Below are 13,488 nucleotides of genomic sequence, written 5' to 3' on the forward strand. Positions count from 1 at the left end.
CATGGATATTTAATTGGCATGTGGGAAGAAACGGGAGAAAACCCATCACGCACACCACGGGGGCGATAACAAATCAACGCTGCCATCCGCAGGCCACCTCGCAGCCCTGGGTGTAGGTCACCCATCCAAGTGCTCGCCAGGTCTAACCCAGCTTAGCGTCCGAGATCCGGCGGCATCAGGTGGGCGCGAACCTCGCGGGTTGTCATTCTGCGATCGTGGCCATGGAATCGTCGCGCGCCGTGCGATCGCTCTCGCGATAAACGCCCACATAAAAACGTCCTGACGCTCGGCAATTTATCTTACATTCTCTCCACCGCCCCCCTCCCCCCCCCCCCGGGTTGTCGATTAGTGGCGAATCGGGGGCTCCGCCAAATTGCGGCGACCTTGTTCCAATCTCGCGGGCGCCTCCTGCGATTTATAATGCGACCCTGCTGCGTGGGGGGGGCGGGCTTGCGTCAAAAAACGCAGCCGTCAACTGCCGAGGTCGCTGCGGCTGCTTCCTCCCTGCAGACGGAACCTCTGGTTCAAGGCGGCCTCCTCGAAATCCACGCAGAGCCCTTTGGAACGCACCTCCTGTCGACATCAGATTTTAGTTTTAATTTTAAGTTTGCCGAGCACAGAACCCCAAAGGCCCAAAACCGTCGAGCGGCCGGCAACAAAGAGCACTGCCAACGTTGTAATGGATACCGGCGAATACGTTTCTTGAGTCGAGCAAGATTGTTATTGTAGGAGGGAAAGAGACGACGGAAGGGAATTTCAGAGTGGAGCGGAGCGAGGGAAGAAGCACAGAGATAAGTGCTGTGACCTGCAGCGTGGCGAGTGGTTGAATGGGTGAGTGGATGAGTGAATGGTTGAATGGGTGAGCGAATGAGTGTGTGAGTGAGTGAATTGGTGAGCGCATGAGTGAATGGGCGAGTAAATGGGCGAGTGAGTGAGTGGGTGAGTGTGTTGTTGCGTCCTGCAGTATGATGGTGGTCAGTGTGGCAAGCCGAGATCGCAACATGTACCAAGTAATCAATGAGTAAAGGTCACGGGAAACGTAACCATGGTGTAGCAATAGAAGAGTGACGAGCAGGTGACTGGCTGTAGGCGAGCGGGTAACTGGAGCGATGAAGTCAATTTGTATTTTTTTTATTCATTACTTTAAAACAAATCATCCAGTTTGGGTTTGAAAAATTTGTTTTCCCACTCACTGTTAGTCACATTGATAAGTGTTTTACCGTCATCGTTTTGCCCATGAAGACGGCGGCAAACCCCCGAATGTGCCGGATCTCGTTGGACCGCGGAAGCTAAGCAGGTTGGGGTCTGTCTGGCACTTGGGGATGTGAAACTGCCTGGGAATAAGATCGGGTGTTGCAGGCTAGGGCTGCGAGAGATGGCAGTTTAGCAACGGATACTTGAATCCAGCCGTGTGAAGATGTACAATCCCCTCGTGTGCACGGTGGGTTTCATCCCACGCGATGCCACACACGTTTGTAAATGGAATTCAACAAAATTATTTCAAACGTATAAAGCTCTGCACGGCATTCGTTCTCTTTCTCTCTCGCTTTCAGAGATCTCTGGCTGAGAGAGAAAGAGGATGGCTCAGAGGCCAAGAGGAACAGCGCACATGCTGGCAGGCAGCAGCCAGGCGATGAGCCAGTCCAACCGACGATTGCCCAGGCTCTGCAGTCCTCTAAATGTCAAGATGTTTTCAGTGAATTAATGAGTCTTTATATGAACCATCCCAATGTAGCAAGACCCTTCTGAAATAAATACCGACTCAGCGAGGCTTCCCTGGGCAAATCAAGGGAATCGGATAATAATTATTATTCATAAGAGTTTTTTTGGGGTTAGATCACGTAAATATATAAATGTGTCGTGAAAACCGCCACCACCCGACACAGCCAACGAGTAAACAGAACATGCCAATAATTATTATTGTTGTTGTTTGTAGATTTGCTCCCCTCGTTGCGAATAGCGGACCACTCCGTGGAAGTGGCTCTCCCCACCACCAACAATTGACGTTACCACGACGCTTGTGCCAGGCTATGTGCACCTTGAGGCCATGTGAAGTGTCGAATGCCCGCTGGCAGCAGATCACGGGGCAGACCCAGGTGCCACGGGTCGACTGACTCAGATGGCTGGTTGATGCACCACCTGTGCCCCCTACTGTGCCAACTTGCTGTGCTTTAGCCACCCGGCGCGCCGCTCGTTGTTGTAAGCGTCGCTCCTCCCCCCTCCGTTGTTGTTGGAGGGCAACTGCCTCCAACTGCCCAGTTGCGTCCTTCACGAGCCTCCTCCACAGAGGCCGATCTTGACAGTGCTGGTACCAGTCATTGGCAAGTCCACTCAGCTCCACATCACTCCATCTCTTCTCTAGCCCGTGCCGTGACCATTTAGCCCCCTCGATCCGGCTGAACAAAAGCTGTTTAGGCATGCGGTGGCTGGGCATGCAGGTTGCATGACCCAGCCAACGCAGCCTTGCCTGCCGGAGGAGCTCACCGATAGGATTCGTGAGCTCCTTACACAATCCTGCCTGGTTAAAACCAAATGGATCATAGGTAGGCCAGCCTAAATGTTTTTAACCGTGGACGGTGTTCCATTAGGGGGGGTCCACGTTTTGCAAGCGTAGAGAAGGGAGGGGAATGACTGAGGCCGAGAAGAGAAGCTTCGTACGGACCAGATAGCTTCCACACAGCGTTACGCAACCGATGAAAAGATAATGCCGCTCCCACCACCAACACCACCAACACCACCACCACCAACACCACCATCGTGTCCACGCCGCTCCGTGTCGCACCAACGTCCGCAGAGAGTCAGGGCGACTGTGCCCGAGCTTGCGGGAGCCGGCACTCGGCAATTACCCGGCACGGCCGCTCCGAGGCACCGAACACGCCCAGTGGGGGGGGGGGGGGGGTCACGATCCGTTTCAAGAAAAATCGCATATTTTTCCATCTCATTCGAACGAATTGCTTTGCTCGTTGCTGTCTGATTGGTCCCATTAGACTCGCGGTGGCATTTACGTTACATTTGAAAAATGTATTTCAAATAAATGGCACTTTAACAATGTGACAGTAGGAATCGACTTTAAATCAATTAGCCGTCTATTGCCTAGGAGGAGGGAGTGGGGGAATGGGGTGGGGGGGAGATCCTTGAGGAGAACAAATTCCAATCGGTCTCCTCATGACTTGGATGCGCTGTGAAAAGCGTCGCCTCGTACTTTTGAAACTCTGTCCCACGCTGTCGGCGGCAAACCTACAGATCTGTGTGGACACAGATCTGTAGGTTTGTTAATCCTCGGCACACAACACTGTGCAAATGTGAGAGGGCCAATATTATTTAAAGACGGTTACACAAATTAACCGACATGTGCACGACTCCCCTCCGGCGGTGCGATAATTCATTAATATCACTTACAAATCCACATGCTCCCATCGTCATCCATACCCTCCCCCGCCTCCACCTCCCAACCACAGACTGACGTGGGGAAGTAGAAAATAAATAAATAACCCCGACACAACCCGCAACAGTCCGGGGACGCTGCCACCCAGCAGTGGATGCCCACCGACACCCGCCGTGCCCACCGACCCCACCGTGCCCACCGACCCCACCGTGCCCACCGAAACCCGCCGTGCCCACCGACACCCGCCGTGCCCACCGACCCCACCGTGCCCACCGACACCACCGTGCCCACCGACACCCGCCGTGCCCACCGACCCCACCATGCCCACCAAGCACTGTCTAAGCCTTGACCCCGCTGGGCTTTCGAGACCTTGACTCAGTTGTGTGCTGCCTTCCGGCTCGATATTGATCCCAGGGCAGGACATTTTTGCAGCCCCCGAGCGACGACAGCGAAGCCCCCCCCCCCCACCCACCGACGAGGTCGGTAACCAGCACCGCGTCCCCGGCTGCATCGTGCCCACCGCGGCGCACCTCGCCCCTTATCGCCGCCGCCACCGCAAACTCCGTCGCTGTCGTTGTCGTCGAACAACGCCTCCCATTGTTTGGTTTCGCAACGAGCAGTCGAGCACCAAGGTCGCCCAGCCATCGCTCCCCTTTGAACCCCGCTCTTTACGGTGTTTTTATTGTACCCCCCCCGCCACCACCGTACTCACGAAAGACGCCCCTCGCGGTATACCGAGAAACGCACGCGGGTTCAGCGGAGGGTGGGAGGTAGGCAGGCACCGCAGAGAGAGTGGCGATTCCATTGAATGAACGTAGCCAATTCCGCCCGCCTCGATGATCACAACACCCCCACCCCTTTCCCTCGAGTAAGGTGGTGATGCGGAGAGCATGCCCGTGCCCACCATACGAGCAATGCCTCATTTTGCCGTGACCTTTACCCAAGAAGCGCCGTTTAAAATCGCGCCACAGCCTCGCGAGGCGTCACCTCGATCGCTTGAGGCTCCGCCGAGCTAAACTAAAAGCACGGGAGACGCTCATTTACTTGCCATTTAATTTACGGGTACGATTCCTCATTAAAAAAATGGGGCATTTGTGCGGCGATAACGGCGCAGGGTCAGCCAACGCCTTTCTCGCAAGAGATTCTTGAATCCGTCTGCGCACAGATTGGAGCGTAACCACCGTACACCAAGCGTGGGTTTTTCCTCCGGGGTGGCCCTGGGTTTCTTCACACGTGCTGCTGGCACCAACAACCCCGCTGACCAGCGCGGCCAAGTACGGTCAAGCAACCCTCCACGAGCCACACAGCGCCGCGGGGCTAGGCCTTCGTCCCACCTGTTCATTGACCAACGGGCTGTAACGTTGCCCCACGCGCAACATTACTTAGGAATCCAAACCCCCGTCACACATCTGTGCAAACCGGCTCGCTTCTCTTCACCATCGCAGGCCGGATGCGGCGCAATGCCACGACGGCAACCACCGGATCGCTCCCAAAGTGCCTCGTCAGACCTCGCAAGCAAAGCGGGGGGGGGGGGGGGGGCAAGAGCCTGTTTAGGACCCCCGGGATGAGCGACCAACGGGTGGGGTGGGCGTGGGGCTGCGACGTGCCGAGTGTCACCAGGTGGTGTGGGCGGCGTGCCGAGTGCTGCCCCCTCGCACGCGGTGCGGTTCCGGGATCTCTCTCAAGGTTCCTCCCGCAGAAAGCCGCGGTGGCTAGGAGATGTTAACCACCTCGCCTGGTATACAGCAGTTCGTGGGTTCGATCTCAACCCTGATTCCGGCATATTTGGAGTTTGCGTGTCTCTCTCCTCGTAGTCGCGTGGCTATTTCTCCGGGTCCTCCTGGTTTTTCCCTCCACATAAAAGAAACATGCATTTAGAGTATTTGGCTGCTATGATAGGACAATTTATTAAGCTATTGCTTTGATAGCTGGGTCGCTTCTGAAAAAGATCTACGTAAGCTCATTGGCCGTATTTTAAACTCTCATTAAAATAATTGGCTACATATCTCAATGTAACAGGGATCACCACCCCCCCCCCTCCACGACTCTCTTCCCGAGTAAATAATTGGTATCATCGCTGCAGTGTCATCGTTACAGGCGGATTTTGTTTTTCTTTACCCCGTTCCTTCTCTGCACTTTCCCTGCCTCCACGCCTCTCGCCGCCACCCCGCCACGGCCCCCCCAGTGCTCTCAAGGTCTGCCGATCACGGACCCCCGGCGCGACGCAATGTCATCCCACGCACGCGCGCGCACGCTCGCACGCACGCACGCTCGCAGCAAATCGCACAAAGACGAAGAATCCCCCCCCCCGCCTCCCCCGCCGGGTCGCCTTGGATCACCGGGATTCGAAGCGCAGCGTGCTGATCACTGTGCCACCGTTCCCTGCAACGCGTGCGCGTTCACTTTCTAAACAAATGGCCGCCGTCCGTTTGCAATCAAACACGGGGGTCAATTATGATTACGGCTGTTAGCGGCATCATTAGCTCAAGTAATGGTCACAATTGCATCGCGATTGAAATTAATTTTAAACGGCGACACTTAGTAGTTGACCCCGGTGTCGGTGTTGCATAGAGAACCAATGACATACATATGGACCCATGAAATCACGATACACTTACACGAACCATAGACTTGCATAGAGAACAATCGACTTACGCAGAGACCCATAGACTCACGATACACTTACACGATCCATAGACTTATACGGAGACCCATAGACTTGAGCCTTCTTATAAACCCGCACGCACCTGCGATTAGCACGGCTGTCCATGTACGGTGCGAAAGAAGTTCAACATAAACAGAGTGTTCTGCTATTGCACGGGCTCGATTGCTCAGCCTGGTGGATGATGATGACCGCACTACAAACCCTCAATGTGGAGATTGCATTTTCGTTCTGCGCTTTCAAATTTGGGTAAAATTCCCTCTTTGGCGATCACCAGCGTCGGTCGGTTTGACTTGCCACGTCAACTCTGGGACGTCAACTCTCCACGCCGGAGAGCGGGTGGAGAAGCAGCTGCCGCTCGCCCCGCTCTGTGCAAAGGAAACCGAACACGTTGCTGGAGAACGCTGTGGCCTTAGAAGGAAAAAATTGTTCAAACGAGCCACGGAGGCCGTTTCAGGCAATGGTCCTTCTTCTTCACAGCCAATAAGGAGAGAACGAGAATAGTTGGAAACGGAATTCCATTTTTAGAAATTAGTTTTCTGATGGCCACTCGCTATATAGGAATAGGAAGTTACACTCATAGTATCAATTGAGCAGCTGACAAACCCTACAATAATTAAAAAGCATTCCAACTAAATACACTAATTTTTTCATGTATGTGTACGTTTAATCGAATAACATTGCTCGCACGTAAAATGTTGCTGGCACATGTCCCTTCCGTGTGGATTATAGGCCACTGGAAGGGACCTCGGAGGTAGCTCTGCGACAGCCACTTCCCACGAGGCCGTTTTCAAACACGAAGGGGCTGCCACTGCTCTGCAACCGATCTGAGCGGATTCGCAACTCATTCTGGACGTGACGCCACGCGCCGCTAGGCACACACACACACACACGAGGGGCAAGTGGACGGGAAAGCTCCTGGGGTGGTCGACGATGCCACCGCCAGTAAAAAACTGCCACGCGGTGACGTCTTATTAACGGGAACGTTTACCGCGGCGGACGAGATAATTCACCGCCGACGGTCCCAACGTCAATCCCGAGACGCGTCACGGCGCTCGCTCGCACACGCGGCGTCTCGACGGGAGAGCCGCCCGCCAACACATTTCCCGGCGCCCGAACGCGCGCGGTGGGTGGTGGTGGGGAGGAGGAGGGACCTCCAGCGCAATCGTTTCCGCCGCGGTTAATAAGGTCACCGCGCATGTGTCATCGCTTCGCCCTCCCCGATGCGGCGGTGCCGGTGCGGTCAGGTGGTGACGTCGACGCCGAGAACAAAGGGGTGGGGAGGGGGGGGCAGCGGATTTCACGTCGGCCGCTCCTATCGACTCCACATCCCCGTCGTGTCCCGGGGCCAAGTGCGGATCTCTCCCCTCGGGAGGTGGGGGGGGGATACGCAACGCAGTCACAAGCACACAGACCCGCCGGCCCGCCCTGCTCACCCCGCAGGCAGGCGGGGTGAGCATTGTTCAGTGGGTCACGCCTATGAAGGCCGGCATGGCCTGCGAGGGGGTGGTGAGGTTAGGACCACGCCCGGCCGCCTTTGTCTCCTCAGTGATGATGTTTACAAAGACAAAGATCCCCCGTATAGACTTAACAGACTGTAGGGGCAAGTGCTGTTAGCGATCACCTATGAAAGCCCAAACGGTACACGAGGGGGTGTTGGTGGCCAGCACCACGCCCGACCGCCTTTGTCTCCCCAGTGGCGATGTTTACACACTGCACCGGGTACTCAAATCAGGCCGAGTCGACCTAGGGGAGGCCCAGGACCAGTTCAGATAATCGTCACTGGTGTTGGCCGTGAGCAGGAATCGAACCCGGGTTGCCGGGTTCATAGCGCAGCGTAGCGCTAACCGCTCCCCACACGCACACACACGCGCGCTCTCATCCCAGCCCATGCCGCGAAGAAGCCCCCGCTTTCCCCGCAATCACCATCACCACACCGCCCCCGCGCTCTATCCCCTGGGGTGGCCGAGTGCCGCATTTCGCTGGAGGCCACTGCCAGCGGGCGGGGGGTGGGGAGTGGCGGGCGGGGGGCCCATGCAGCGTTAACGCTTTCCCCCCGCGACAAGAATTATCGAAAATGAAACTGCGGCCCCGCGGCTTCGCACCAGGGTCGCCGCTCGTCTTACAAATCGAGCGCCAATGTTTCTACTCCAAAATAATCCACGCCTTTGTCCGAGCGGAGGGACTCATTTCGCCGCCGACATCGGACACTCGCGTCTTCGTACGACGCGTGGAACGCAGCCAATCGCGTCGCACCCAGCACCTCTCGCGGGCCGCATTTGGCCACTTCTGCCGCACGCTCGCCGGGTCACGGGGGGAGGAGGGACTTGCAAACCTTTTAGAACCCTCGTCAGCTGGGGGACGTGATCAGGAGGTGGTGGTGCGGCGAGTAGGTTCGAGCATCATCTGCAGCAGCTTCTCATGCATGCCGGGTTATTGCTCCGGGCACTCTTTTCTTACGCCGCTTTCCTCCCACACGCAAGGACGCAGCAAAAAAAAAAACCCCAAACCCCGCTCGCCAATAAACAAAACGAATCGGATCAAACTTTCCCAATGTAGCAGGATCCTCCTGAGAAGCAGCCTTCAGGCCCCGCGAGCCTCCTCCGGAGGTTCTCGTCGCCGTCCACCGGCTCTCACCGACTCCCGGCACACCCGCGCTCGTCGGTAGCGGAGATTCGGACCCCGCGCGCCGGCCGCGCGTGCCGAGTCCACCATCGCGGGTGAACGGGTTAAACCCGGCAGGGCGCGGGAAGGAAGCGCGGAGTGCGAAAGCGCCGTCTCATTCGAGCCCCCATTCATAATTAATGCGCAAAGCCTCAACGCCCCCCCACCACCCCCGCCGCCCGTCCCCGACCCCGTCTTGTGGGGCGCGGGGAGGGCACAATATCAAGCGCAGATCCCTTACACGTGGAGAGAAACGTACCCCCCCCCCCCAATAACTGCCGCCCAAATAATAGAGGGAGAGAGGGGGAGAGAGAGAGGAGTAATAACGGCAAAACACAAGAGCGCTGTTATTCGGAGCTCGGCTTGCGCCGCTCGCCGCTCGCCGGTGATTGAGAGGCGAGAACAGCGAGGGCCCTTGTGCCGCGCCAGCACCAGCCCCCATTCGCATAATGCCCCAAACCCCCCCCCACCCTCCTCCCTCCCCCGCCCCTCCCCCGCCCCCCTCCCTCCCAGCGATGTTTACTCCTTTCTCCAATTACCAGCGAACGCCATGTGCGTGCGTGTGTGTAAGAAAATCCAATTTTGTACCGGTGTCTTCGTCAAATTGCTTTAATTGTGGGTTTTAATCAACTGTGTATGTGTACGCCATCGCGTAATGGTTTTCTGAAACACGCTTGTTTGTTTGTCTGTCATTCCGCTTGGAACTCGGGAGCCAAAAATTCGCGTGGGGTTGAGCAATGCGACCAAAAATGTGAAAATGTTTGTGTTTAACGGAGAGAACGAAAAGTCCAGCGAACACCGCCAAATCGCCCCCCCCCCCCACCCCCGGCCAGTAGCGGAGCAACAGACATCGCGAGACTACAAGCGAGTGCAGAATGGTGCGCGTTTGGATAAAGCGTAGACAGAGAGTGGGGGACTGCATCACCATTCGCCATCCGTCCGTCGTGGCAAACGGGCGACGACCGCGGCACACGGCAAGAGCAACGCGGCGGCTCCAAAAGGCGCCGCGCGCAACGCTAACGCCGAACGTCGTGGATTCAGGCCTCCCCCAAAATCCATTGCCATCTCTCGTGGCCATCGCCATGCAACGATCTACCTTAGGTCCTGCATGCGAGCGGATCGAAAAATCGCTCCGCGTCGACAAGTGCACGCCACCGCCGCTTGGGAAGGCTCCATCCCTTGGCTGCTGCCACCGTGTCCTGCCGAAGCCCGCTTACTCCCCACACCTTTGTGCTTCTGTGCCCGTGGGTGTACACACACACTGCGTGTGTACACACACACTGGGTGTACACACACACTGGGTGTACACACACACTGGGTGTACACACACACTGGGTGTACACACACACTGGGTGTGAACACACACACTGGGTGTACACACACACTGGGTGTGAACACACACACTGGGTGTACACACACACTGGGTGTACACACACACTGGGTGTGAACACACACTGGGTGTGAACACACACTGGGTGTACACACACACTGGGTGTACACACACACTGGGTGTACACACACACTGGATGTACACACACACTGGGTGTACACACACACTGGGTGTACACACACACTGGGTGTGAACACACACTGGGTGTACACACACACTGGGTGTACACACACACTGGGTGTACACACACACACTGGGTGTACACACACACTGGGTGTACACACACACTGGGTGTACACACACACAGACGGTGGAGCAGCGTACTGCGACGTGAACGCGTCGACCAGAGTTCGATACCCGCTCACGAGCAATATCTGAACCAGTCGTGGGCCAACCCCTAGGTTGACTCCACCTCAAATGAGCACCTGGTGCGGTGTGTAAACATCAGCACCGGGGAGAGACAAAGGCGGCCAGACGTGCTGTTGTCCACCCATCAACTTGTTGTCCACCCATCAACTTGTTGTCCACCCATCCACTTGTTGTCCACCGAAACTGCCGTCGCCAATTGCGCTCACCCCAACAGCCTGTGCACGCTACACAGCGGCATCTTTGCCTTTCAGTATATATAACACAAGTGCTATATTCAAGTACATTTGATTCTGGCCATTTGTTTTTATATATATTTTAGTTCACGAAGCACTTACAACAGGAGTGTTTTTGTGCGAGTGCGCATTTCTGCCAAGCGCGCGATGCTTCTCGAGTTAATTGCGCCCACTAACAAGCGCGCCCCGTGTTCGGATGCGAGCGAGCGAGCGTGCCGATGACGTACCGCACTCCTGGTGTGTGCAAATCGCCACAGGCAAACTAGCGTGAAGGCGATTGTCGGGCGGCATAGGCATGGCTCACGCACGTCACTGCGCACGCTCGCATCGGTGCGTGCGTGCATCGGTGCGTGCGTGCATCGGTGCGTGCGTGCATAAGCTTGCTTTTTTTTTGTTTACACAGTAGATGGGCACAGACTCATCAAGCCCAAAACGTCACGTGGCCAGCCACAAACTGCACTATCAAAGCGCTTGGAGGGGGGGGAGAAAGAGACGATGGGGGGAGGGAATTCCCAAGTGGAGCAGAGCGAGGGAAGAGGCAGATGGAGAAGTGAGGTGACCTGCAGTGCGGCGAGTGTGTGGGCGAGTTAGTGAGTGGACGAGTGGGTGAGCTCGTGCGTCGTTGTGACCTGCAGTGCGGCGAGTGTGTGGGCGAGTTAGTGAGCGGACGAGTGTGTGGACGAGTTAGTGAGCGGACGAGTGTGTGGACGAGTTAGTGAGTGGACGAGTGGGTGAGCGAGTGCGTCGTTGTGACCTGCAGTGCGGCGAGTGTGTGGGCGAGTTAGTGAGTGGACGAGTGTGTGGGCGAGTTAGTGAGTGGACGAGTGTGTGGGCGAGTTAGTGAGCGGACGAGTGGGTGAGCGAGTGCATCGTTGTGACCTGCAACCGATCCAGGTATCCCCCTCCCGCCCGCCCGTACTGAGCATTCATTTTTCGGCGCAACTGCCAAGCCGGGGCTAATGCCGCAGAATTAACGGCCTATTTGTCCACCACTGGCGTTTTTGAATGTGTGTTCACTCAGATACGACGCAGTGCTCTGGGCTCGGAGGTCGCGAGCTCAGGGCCCTGCACACAAACCGCGCGCCAGATAAACCCCACTGCCACACACTCTATTTGTTTACAAAGCGCCGGACGTCAACAAAAATGTTTTACTCCGTTCAACTACCGAAACAGATAAACGAAAAATCTATTATTAGTTTTTTTTTACTTTCTTTCTCTCTCCCTCTTTCTCACCACAGCTCGCTCCAGTCGAGGCTCAAAAGCGGAGTGACCCACGGAGCGAAAAGTCCGGCGCTAAATAAAACCGGCTCCACACGGCCTGGCACGTTCTGTCCACACGGCTGCCCCGCCAAGCCAGTGCCCGGGGCAGTGCACGTTCTCCACACAGTGGCACCAACGTTCTACGGCCAGTGGCCATGGCCAGCTGCCGTCGCAGAAGAGGGCTCGTGTACTTCGAGGTTTTAATCACATTATAAACTAAACTATTTTTTATTTTACCAGGTAAGCCCCACTGACCTATATAGCTCTTTTTCAGAAGCAACCTGGCCACAGATAATAGCTCAACGAAGTGGCTTATCACGTGGAAATTTATAGCAGCCAAATACTCCAAGCGCACGTTTCTAAATGCGGAGGGAAACACTAAAGGGACCCGGAGAAAAATCCCCACGACAACGGGGAGAGAGACATGCAAACTCCAAATATACAGCAGGCGTCAAGGGTCGGGATTGAACCCACGACCTCCTGCAAGCAAGGTAGTTAACATCTCGCCACCACGGCGCCCAGGATGAAAACCATCAACTCGAGCGTGATGGTTAGGACCCAAGACATTCGGAGTAATTGTAACCTGCACCAGGTCTTCCCACGGGGGGCGACGGGGGCTCACACGCGATGCACGTGGGGCGACGAGGATTACGGGACAACTCGCGCTGCAACTGCGCGGGCGAATGCCACCCAACGGAGCGCGCCGCCGTGAACAGTCACCCCTTACGAGCCACTTCTGCAATGATGTCCTTGACTGGAAGTAAACACGCGACATCTCCCCTTGTTGAACGTTGCTATTTCCACGCGGCAGAAGAAGAAGACGACAACTAGGATGTGTATCGATTCACATTGATTTGTCGAGCTCGCGATACGCGCAAATTGTGTGCGTGTTAAATTGTTATTTTCAATTCGAATGCACGCGCACACGCGTGCACACAAACACACAAGCACACGACACGATGTGGTGGAGGTTTTCCTTCGGCAACTGTAAAGTATTCATTATGAATTTAGGTACTACCAACACGTGTGCGGGAGCAGGTGGTGCAGTGGTTTGGACAATGCATCGTGAACCCGACGATCAGAGTCCGATATCTCAAAATGGTCCTGGCTCCACTCCCATCCGCAGGACCGCACCGACCGGCGTGGTGAAGTATGTTCAAACAACCGTGACCGACACAGCATGGAGGAGGCATTCATCGAGCAGTGGATTGACAGAATGACTGTAAATTAATTACCGCCTTCAACTTAAAAGCCGCGACATTCACCGCAACGCAAGAACGAATCATTGATTCTTCAATCGAAACGCGACTCGTCACCCCGGCGCTTCATCAACCTCCTGGTGAACAAGTCGTTTTACCCCTCAACTTACAGCTGGGGGTTAAAACGCTCACCTCCGGCGAGCCCCGGGCCACACCTGCATGCTCCCACAGGTCGCTCAGACGTTCGGCTACCTCGACAGGTTTAAAACAAACACCAAGAGCAGAGGAGACGCGCACACGAACGACGCAAAACGACGGAGGGGGTG

General features: G+C 55.9%; 1 protein-coding gene across 3 annotated transcripts in view; it reads right to left on the reverse strand.

Annotated features, from left to right (window-relative positions):
- Positions 1–13,488, reverse strand: part of LOC144731599 (solute carrier family 12 member 1-like) — a 129,692-nt gene that overhangs the window by 64,979 nt on the left and 51,225 nt on the right. The gene's annotated exons all lie outside the window — the stretch shown is intronic.

The sequence above is a fragment of the Lampetra planeri genome, chromosome 39 (genome assembly GCF_965212315.1).
Source record: "Lampetra planeri chromosome 39, kcLamPlan1.2.h2, whole genome shotgun sequence".
NCBI lineage: Eukaryota > Metazoa > Chordata > Hyperoartia > Petromyzontiformes > Petromyzontidae > Lampetra > Lampetra planeri.